Below are 9,190 nucleotides of genomic sequence, written 5' to 3'. Positions count from 1 at the left end.
ATTGCCCTTAGACGTTCGAAGTGGGTTTGAAAACAGAGTGGATTTTGCTTGGAAAAGCGAACTAAGCCTTAAAATTTCTTCGTGGCAGGAATCGAGGCTTGTAATTATTCCTCGTGCACAAGGAATTCCTAGTAATTGCAGGTCATTAGCCTCCAATGATTACATCCCTGCCCTTTGTACACACCGCCCGTCGCTACAACCGATGAATGATTTGGTGAGGTTGTTGGATCGTGTGCTATAGCATGCGAGTAGACACCCAAGCCTACTCATTTAAAGAAAGTAAAAGTCGTAACAAGGTTAGTCCTTTTTATTTGTGTGCTTGGATACCGTGTGGGATGGTTGTTGATATTGTTCGCAGCTAGAAATAGTTATAAAGTAAGGAGTGTTGCTGTTTCTTGTTTCAGCATTATTGTTAGCTGTTTCATCCAAGCATAATTTTCCATGTCTTGTTGCTACTTTTAAATTACCCTAAACGGTGGATCACTTGACTCGTGCATTGATGAAGGGCGTAGCAAATTGCGATAAGTAATGTGATTTGCGATACATTTGAACATTAAAATTCTGAATGAAACTTGCAATTCATGTAACGTGAACTGTGTCTGGTTGAGCGTGTACTTGTAGTGGCATAACAATTGTTGTGTGCCGAGCTGTGTATTTGGAGAATACTGGACGATGAATCCTTACGGATCGGGATTTGTTTATGCTTTGGCTTAGACATCTGCTAGCCCCACCCTTGCCGGTACGAATCGACAATTTAGTTGAACGGCTTCCACCCCTTGGCTTCAAAATCTCAGGAATCGTCGGCAAGGCAGCGACTTAACTCCTCACTGACATTGGTAGGAGAATCTCTTCAAAAACAAACAGCCGTGCTTCGCGGAAACTGCCATTCAATACGCAGTTGAGCTGATTCTCAGGCTCTCAACTATTTTTTGAGTTACTTTTTCTTTTCATGTTTATTTTTTTCACATGATAAAACATTTAAATCCGCAATAATATTGTTTCAATGCCACATAAAACTTACAGTAAAACCCCTCTTGTTGCCATTTTTAAGGTGACAAAAAATAATCCGACTAACAATATCATTTAAAAATAATCAACACAATTTTTAGAATGTAAAAATCACCTAAAAAGTCATTAGGCGTCGATTAAACCTATAATGCTCCATTCAATTTATATCGAAACAAATATTAACATGAAATATTAATAAGCAGAATTATTAATGAAAACAACCAAATAAAGTTTATTCAGTCCAATAATTGGACAGATTTTTGAGCAGCCTCGTCAAACCCCCGGACAGTGTAGACGTTCAAACCCGACTTTTTAATAACATCATTTGCTTCATCCGCTCCAGTCCCTACACTGAACAGCACAAACAACCCAACAAACGAACCACCAAGGGCACTTTCACTCCCATCTTGTCAATTGCCTCAACCAATCCCTTCGCCACCCCAACACAATTCACAATCCCACCAAACACATTCACAAATATCACTTTAACCTGCACATATCACACAAAACTAACATTCTTATCGAATAAAATAATCCTAAACGCCTCTCCGATCACATCTTGTCTGACCGCACCCCCCAAATCCAGAAAATTGGCCGGCATTCCGCCATACAGCTTGATTGCGTCCATTGTGGCCATAGCCAACCCAGCCCCGTTGACTGGCCACTGACAAAACACCCCTACCCAGACACCCAATGTTCCCTTCCGTGGGAATATAGTTGAATCCAAACTTCTCGGCCTCCCTCTCAGCCAGACTGGACTCACTTTTGTCGTCCATTTCGAATATCTCCTTCTGTCTGTAGAAAGCATTGTCGTCGAAGTTTATTTTGGCATCAAAAGCCACGACTCGTCCTTCGGGGGTCTCTCCGAGTGGGTTTACCTCCACTTGTGTGGCATCAATTCGCCAAAACATGTCATAAAGTCGCTTTATTTGATCAGCAGCCTACCAATACCACATTTTCTGTACACTAGAGATCTGAGAAGGACTGAATTGAAGGTTTTCTGCCATTCTGGTGGCCTGAATCGACGTAATCCCTTCAGAAATGTCGATATATTCCTACAAAACTACAAATCAGCCCAACTTTGAACACTTTTTCTGGAAATTGTTCAGCGACCTGCTCAATGTCCATTCCCCCGTAAGGACTGCCCACAATGACTGGACAGCAAGTGGATCTGTCCAGAACGATGGCCACGTATTTCTCCTTGTGAATATCCAGAGCTTCCGCTACTGTGATCTGAGAGGGCATTGTGGGTGAGTGGACTCACTTTTTGGACTAAAACTCCATCGGAAGGGGTTTGTTTAGTGATTAGTCTATTTCCTAACATGTTGGTGGCAATGTCCTCCACATCGGCCAAACTATTTAAAATAGTCTCAAAATATGATACTTTTTTGTTATTTTGACACCGCCTTTGTAGCCTGTGTCAAAGTGACCCTTTCCTCGTCCGCCTGCCAGAATTTGGGCTTTTATGACGAGTTCTTTGGCGTCAGTGTTGAGCAGATATTTTGCAGCTTCTGTGGCTTCCTTTGGGGTGGAGGCAACTCGAAATCTTTGGACAGAAACGCCGTATTTCTTCATCAGGTCCTTGCTGTTATATTCTTGCAAGTTTAGTGACCTTCGTAGGTTTTTTGTAAAAAATGGCTGCTTTAATTTATACTTTTATATATACAATCCATGTTATAATCCCAGGACGCACCACAGTCATGTGCTCACAAGTTAATTTTATTTGTGGTTTATTTCAACATTAATTTATTCAATATAGATTTCTCATTAATCCACGGAAAAATTGTGACTCCAGTGTTGATCCAATGTAGGTCTGATTGTGTCAATTTTATCTTTGCTGTAAATGTCATCCCATTGGCGTGAGATGTTGATGAGTTTATTTATAAAGTCAGAGAGCCATTTGGATTTCTCAGATAAGGCCTTCTTGAGTTGGCTTTGGCCCTTGGGCGCCGAGAAAAGAACATCATCGATGGGTGTATCTTTAAGCCGATCGGAAAGCGCAATCACGAATACAATTGGGGTGAACATACATATGTCGATTGGGCTATGTTTTTACGTGAAGTCTGTGTGGACGCACTTGTTAAAAGATCTGACGGCAAAATTGGTATTATAATGTTTATTTCAGGTGGTCCTGGTATGATTGTGGAGGTAGACGAGAGTATGTTTTCCAAACGGAAAAACAACTCTGGAAGAGTTTTACCAAAACAGTGGGTCTTCGGTGGTATTTGTCGAGCCACCAAACAGTGTTTTCTGCAACCAGTCGCGGATAGGAGCAGAGAAACACTGCTCAGTCTAGTAATTCGATATGTCGAGGTGGGAAGCATTATTTATAGTGACTGCTGGAAAGGTTAGCATTATTTGATTAACATTTAGGGTATTCAACTGATCAATTGGTTGAAAACGGCTACACACACGAAACCGTTAACCATAAGTAAGGAAATATAATATATTCAGAAAATTCTTTGTGGATCCAACGACGGGAGTGCACACCCAGACAGTTAGAACGAATGTGGGGAAGTGCAAAATGCAAGAATAAAGCTCAAAGAGGAGCTGTAAGACATCATCTGGGATCTTATTTCGCAGGTTTTTTTAGTTAGTTATTTTTTCAGAATTTATGTGGCGAAAACAAATACAGAACTATAAGGAATCTTTTGCACAGATTGTAAAAGACATAAATTCCTTCTACAGTCCTGGAATTTGGATGCGCGTACTAAAAATGACTAAATTGTTAAATAAATTTTTAAATAATTTTAATAACCATTTAAATTATTGATAGAGGGTTATAAATTAAATAATCTATTTTTCACTAAAAAAATTAATTAATTTTAATTATCTTCTAAAAAAACTGCGACCACTTCGACAAAAGTACCAGACGGCATTGATGAATCATGGAGAAGGCACAAAAAGTTGGGAACGCTCCTGAGGGACACAAAGGATGTTACCCGAATGAAAATCCTTTCAAATGGAGCCTTTAGAAAGCTTATGTCTTTATGGGGAACTAAAAAGAAGCTAACTAGAAAAACGAAAATAAGGATATACAACTCGTTTGTATTGCCAATCCTTACCTACAACTGTGGAACCTCAGGACTCACAAAATTGGAAAATCAGAAACTAGACCAGAGGTTTCCAAGCTTTTTTTTACGCGCCTCCCTTAGAGAAAAAGTACAATCTTGCGCCTCCCTTTATATTCCATAATATAATACAATTATTATTTTATCAAAAACAATTTTTTAAAACAAAAAGTTAATGAGATAATTTTTTTTCCATCTTGGGCAAAGTTTTTCAAATCTTGGTGTCATCGCAGAGAGTGCTACTCTTAGCTCATTAGTCACTACTAAACGAGTTCGATATTTAGATTTAATTGCAGCTAGTGCAGAAAATCCAGTTTCGCATAAATATGAAGTAGCAAATGGCAACAAAACTTTCATTGCTTTATTCGACAAAATTTCATATTCCGTTCTTACATTCAACCAAAAAGAAATTAGCGGTTCTTCTCTCAAATTTTTGTTTCAATAATGTATCGCATGACAATTCTATCAATTTTTCTTTTTCAAAAGTTGTCAATGCAAATTGATTATCTTCTTCATCAATAAATGGATTCTGTATCCATTCGAACATTTTACAGTCGAGATCTTTAAAATAGTGAGCAAAATGCTTCAACAAACAACAAATGTTCAGCAAATATGTCTTTGTTTGCTCTCAATGTTCACTATGGCGCAAAAGGTGTTTAAAAGTGGAAACATGTCATAGATATTTTTTTGTATATTTGATTTCCATAATACCAATTTTTTCATAAATGCTTTTATTTTGTCCTTTTGAGAGAATAAATGTAGTTGTGGTCCCGCATTGATTTATTCAATATACTCAATTTCCAAAAATGTCAACTAAATAGGCAAATTTGACAATAAAGTCATCATCCCTGAACAACTTGCATCTTCAATATCATTTTCATCAAGAAAATCTGCAACTTGATCTTTGAGTTCAAACACCCTTCTAATCACTTTTGCACGAGATAGCCAGCGTACCTCACAATAGTATAAAAGCGATGTATATTTTGAATCCATATCTTCACACAGCTTTGCAAAAAGCTTAGCTCTTAAAGGACTGTGTTTTATGTAGTTTATAACTTTTGTAATTTGCGCAAAAATATCGTTCAGTTCTGGACTCATATTCTTTGAGACAAGTGCTGATCTGTGCAGCATGCAGTGCGTCCAGATAATTCTGGTGCTCTGTTTTTACAAGAGCTTGAAGACCAGATTTATTTCCTGACATTGACTGTGCTCCGTCTGTACAAAGTCCAACACAATTGATCCATTCTATGTTATTTTCTTCAAAAAAAGTATCAATTATATTAAAAATTTCATTGGCCGTGCTCCTTCCAGGAAATGGTTTGCAGAATAATAGATCTTCTATTATTGTACTTTCTTCAGCATATCTGACATATGCAATTAAATGTGCATTTTTATTTATGTCAGCTCCCTCATCAACTTGTATAGCAAATTTACAGTTACGTAGTCGAGAAACCAACTGATCACAAAGATCTTCAGATATGTCATCAATTCTTCTAGCGACTGTGTTATCAGCAAGCGGTATTTGCTGTAATTGTTTTGCATAGGATTCGCCAAACATTGCTTCAACCATATCGATAGCTGCTGGCAAAACTAGAGTTTCTCCGATATTGTGCGGTTTCTTGCATTTTGCAATCCTGTAAGAAACTTTGTACGATGCTAGTAAAGCATTTGAAGAGACAGAAACATGTGTTAAAATTATTTAATTGTCTGTGTTAAAATTATTTAATTGTCTAATAAATTAAATAAATTTTTGAAAAAATATAATTTTTAAATTAATAACTCTTATTATCGGAATATAGTCACGTTTTTTACATAGATATAATTTTCTAAAAAATGTTTCTGAAATACTTTTCGCGCCTCCCTTGACACGAGTCAACGCCTCCCTAGGGAGGCGCGCCTCCCCATTTGGAAACCTCTGAACTAGACAGTTTCTATAGATCTCAATTACGTGCAGCACTCAACATCCGCTACCCGCAGAAGATCACAACCTATACAAATTATGCAACTCAGAAATTCTTTCGATCGAAATCCTGAAATCACGATGGAGGCTATTTGGCCACATTCTGCGGATGGACGTCGCCACTCCTGCTAACATTGCTATGGAAACATATTTCATGCAATGCGGAGACACATTCCGAAAAAGACCAAGGACAAGACTTCCATCGGTGCTAAATCAGGATCTCAAAATTATTGGGAGGAAACTCGAAACTGCTGATGATCTCGACAACCTGAGAGAATTGGCAAAGAGGAGAGGCACCTGGAGAAGGTTGTGGGACAGTATTGTTGTTCACGCGGCACAAAGGAAGCTTCGAAAATCACATCTCTTCTCAGGCTGTTGAATGCATTCTTAATGTCCAGTTTTATATCTAAAACTTCCTGATCAGGTGAGTTTTTTGCGAAAAGAATTCTCTGGTTACATTTTATCTTTGCTGTAAATATCCCATTTAATGAAATGGGCAATCCGGATGCTTTCCAGAGAAAGGCCGGTCCTCTACCAATTTGGATAATGAGGACGTGGTAACTGGCACGTGAGGAAAGAAAGGCAGGGAGGGGCATATCCAACGGCGAACTTAGTCCGACTCCACCAAGGCATATAACAAGTCCATCCAGCGTCATCAAAGTATATTTTTATAATTTTTGCAGCGGCCAACTTTAGAGAAGTATCGAGCAATTGAAGTATGTCACTACACTGCAGGTTACATGCACAGCAGCTTCATATCCATTTGGAATTCCCATAGATGAATCTCTGTGATGCCCTCCGTGAATCGACTTTAACAGCCAATTTAAAATATTAACTAAAATAACTAATTCTCAACCAATACTCCTAACAAACCAAAATATCAACAAATAAAGAATTATGATTAGTAGAGAAATGTTATTTAGTGACATTGAGAACAGCAGTGACAAAATAGTCAATATTGGCCGTATTTAGGCCAGTGACAGAAATTCGGCCATCACTGGTCATATAAATAGAGTACTCCGTCCTCAACAAATCGACCTAAAATCCCCAATAACACCAAACCTGATCTTTCCCCAACCCAGTAAAACAAAACATGCCAATCTGCCTCTCAATGTGATCCCAATCGAGAGTCGAACCAGCCTTGGCTAGTTTGGAGACAACCAACTTCCTGACAGCAAATATCCGCTCAGCCATCGCCTTAACCTCCGTTAGCCACAATTTCCGCAATTCGGGATCCCCCAGGACTATCTCCGCAATCCGTGCTCCATGAATAGGGGAAAACGACCAAAGTCGTCTAACCAAAAATTGAAGATTAGAATTGACAAGTTGCTTCTCATCCTGGGACTGACAAGCCACGGTAAGACACCCCGTCCTTTCACCATACAGTCCCATGTTCTTGGCAAATGACTGGACAAGGAGGATTGGACTGTCGGTGGCCGAGTCCACCATATATCGGACAGGGAAGGCATCTCTATCGACATCCCCTGAGGCATATCCCTGATAGGCCATATCGAAGAAGACACAACACTTCTTTTTACACAACAAATCCAAAATTGACTTCCATTCGTCCATCTATTAAATTTACAGACCATCACAACTGTCGGGTCCACTCCTGTCGGGTTGTGGGCACATGGGTGGAGCAGGACTACTGAATTGTCCCCCAATGCCTTCCATTAGGATAGAAAAGTAACCTCAAAATCAGTCATCAGGCCAGTAAAGTCCAATCCTCTTGTCTGGGGGTCATAGTAGCGATAATGCTTTAATTCCATTCCCACTTTTCTGGGATTGGAAAAATGTGGAATACAGAAATATGCCACTGTGGTTGGCCCAGGAAGGATTGGGGATCCAAATCTCCTTTTTTCCAGCCCAATTCTTCATTAAAAATTCAGCGCCCAATCTGATTCCCCCAGTCCCCGAGACTGTCTGAACAGTGCAGTTCTTTGAATATTATTTCAAAACAAATAACCAGTCCATTCTTTATAAGTGAGGAGTTGTGGCCAAATGACAACTCCGCAGCATAACGAAGGAATCCAGGGACTCCGGTAAGTGGGGGATACTCCTTGTTTAGTGACTGGGTGGCCATTATTTGTTCGGCCTTGTTTAGTAGTATAGAATGAGTACTTTTTTGACGGATTGGAGAACTAGTGGCTGTCCTCTGTCATCGCGGTAGGCACCTATCGTTAAATTTATTTTGTTGGGGTTTGTGTCCCGTCTGAATGCGTCACTCAGTCCCAAAATGGGGTCAGGGGGGACCTGAGTGATGTTCGACCAATGTCGACTACACATTTATATAACACAATCACATGGATGATAAACAAACGTGCAGTCCACGCATTCTAAATTAAGTCAATTATATTAACATGTAATAACAACAATTTAATTAATGACTTAATTAGAAATGTAATTAAAAAACAAATAAGTTGCAAAATATTCTTTACAAAGTGAATCCAATAATGCTTATGGAACCCCATAATTTTACTGTTTTTGTCAGATTGTTTGTTAAATATTTTTCCTTGTGATTTCTCCATACAAAAGTTATTCATAGCTCCCAAAATATTTTGAGAGCATATTCCATGTATGGCATGACGTCAATCATTCAAGTTTGCGGTTTTGGGTTAAAATTGTTACGTGAAACAGGCTGTGCCTCAGAGTGAAAAATAAAATGCGATGGATATTCTATATCGTTATGGATATAAAAATTCAAAAAAAGGAGAGCTTTCGAGAATCGAATCCTTACTAAATGACCTGATCAGAATTAAGAAAAGTTGCCGTGACACGCCGGTGAAAGCTATGAGACAAATAGAAAAATTATTTGACGGGAGATGGAGAGTGAGGACATTTTCTTTTTTACTAAAGATATTTTCTTTTTTTTTCTTGTTATTCCGTGAAATTTTTTTTGTCCCGGAAAATCCCGGAATGGGAAGCCTATCTATAGATAATATGGATGTTGTTTTTGCCACATGATTGATCCGGTCTAAGAATATTGTTTCAGTAATTCGGTTGGAAAGTAGAAGAAAATCTCACTCAAAGTAGAATGATTGGGGTACGGTTAAAACTGCCAAGGTTTAGACCCACAATAATTAAAAAATAAAACGGATAAACAATGTGCTTTTCAAATTTTTGTCAACAAAAACCATACCTTTGGTAGACT

The 9,190-nt window shown here is 38.6% G+C and overlaps 1 pseudogene; it reads left to right on the top strand.

Moving 5' to 3' along the window:
- The first annotated feature begins 464 nt into the window (after positions 1-464).
- On the top strand, positions 465-613 carry LOC115228077 (annotated as a pseudogene).
- Positions 614-9,190: the final 8,577 nt, after the last annotated feature.

This window comes from Octopus sinensis, unplaced genomic scaffold (assembly GCF_006345805.1).
Source record: "Octopus sinensis unplaced genomic scaffold, ASM634580v1 Contig09277, whole genome shotgun sequence".
In the NCBI taxonomy this organism is placed as follows: domain Eukaryota; kingdom Metazoa; phylum Mollusca; class Cephalopoda; order Octopoda; family Octopodidae; genus Octopus; species Octopus sinensis.
The sequence above is the reverse complement of the archived record's forward strand: the minus strand, read 5'-3'. Positions and strand labels throughout refer to the sequence as shown.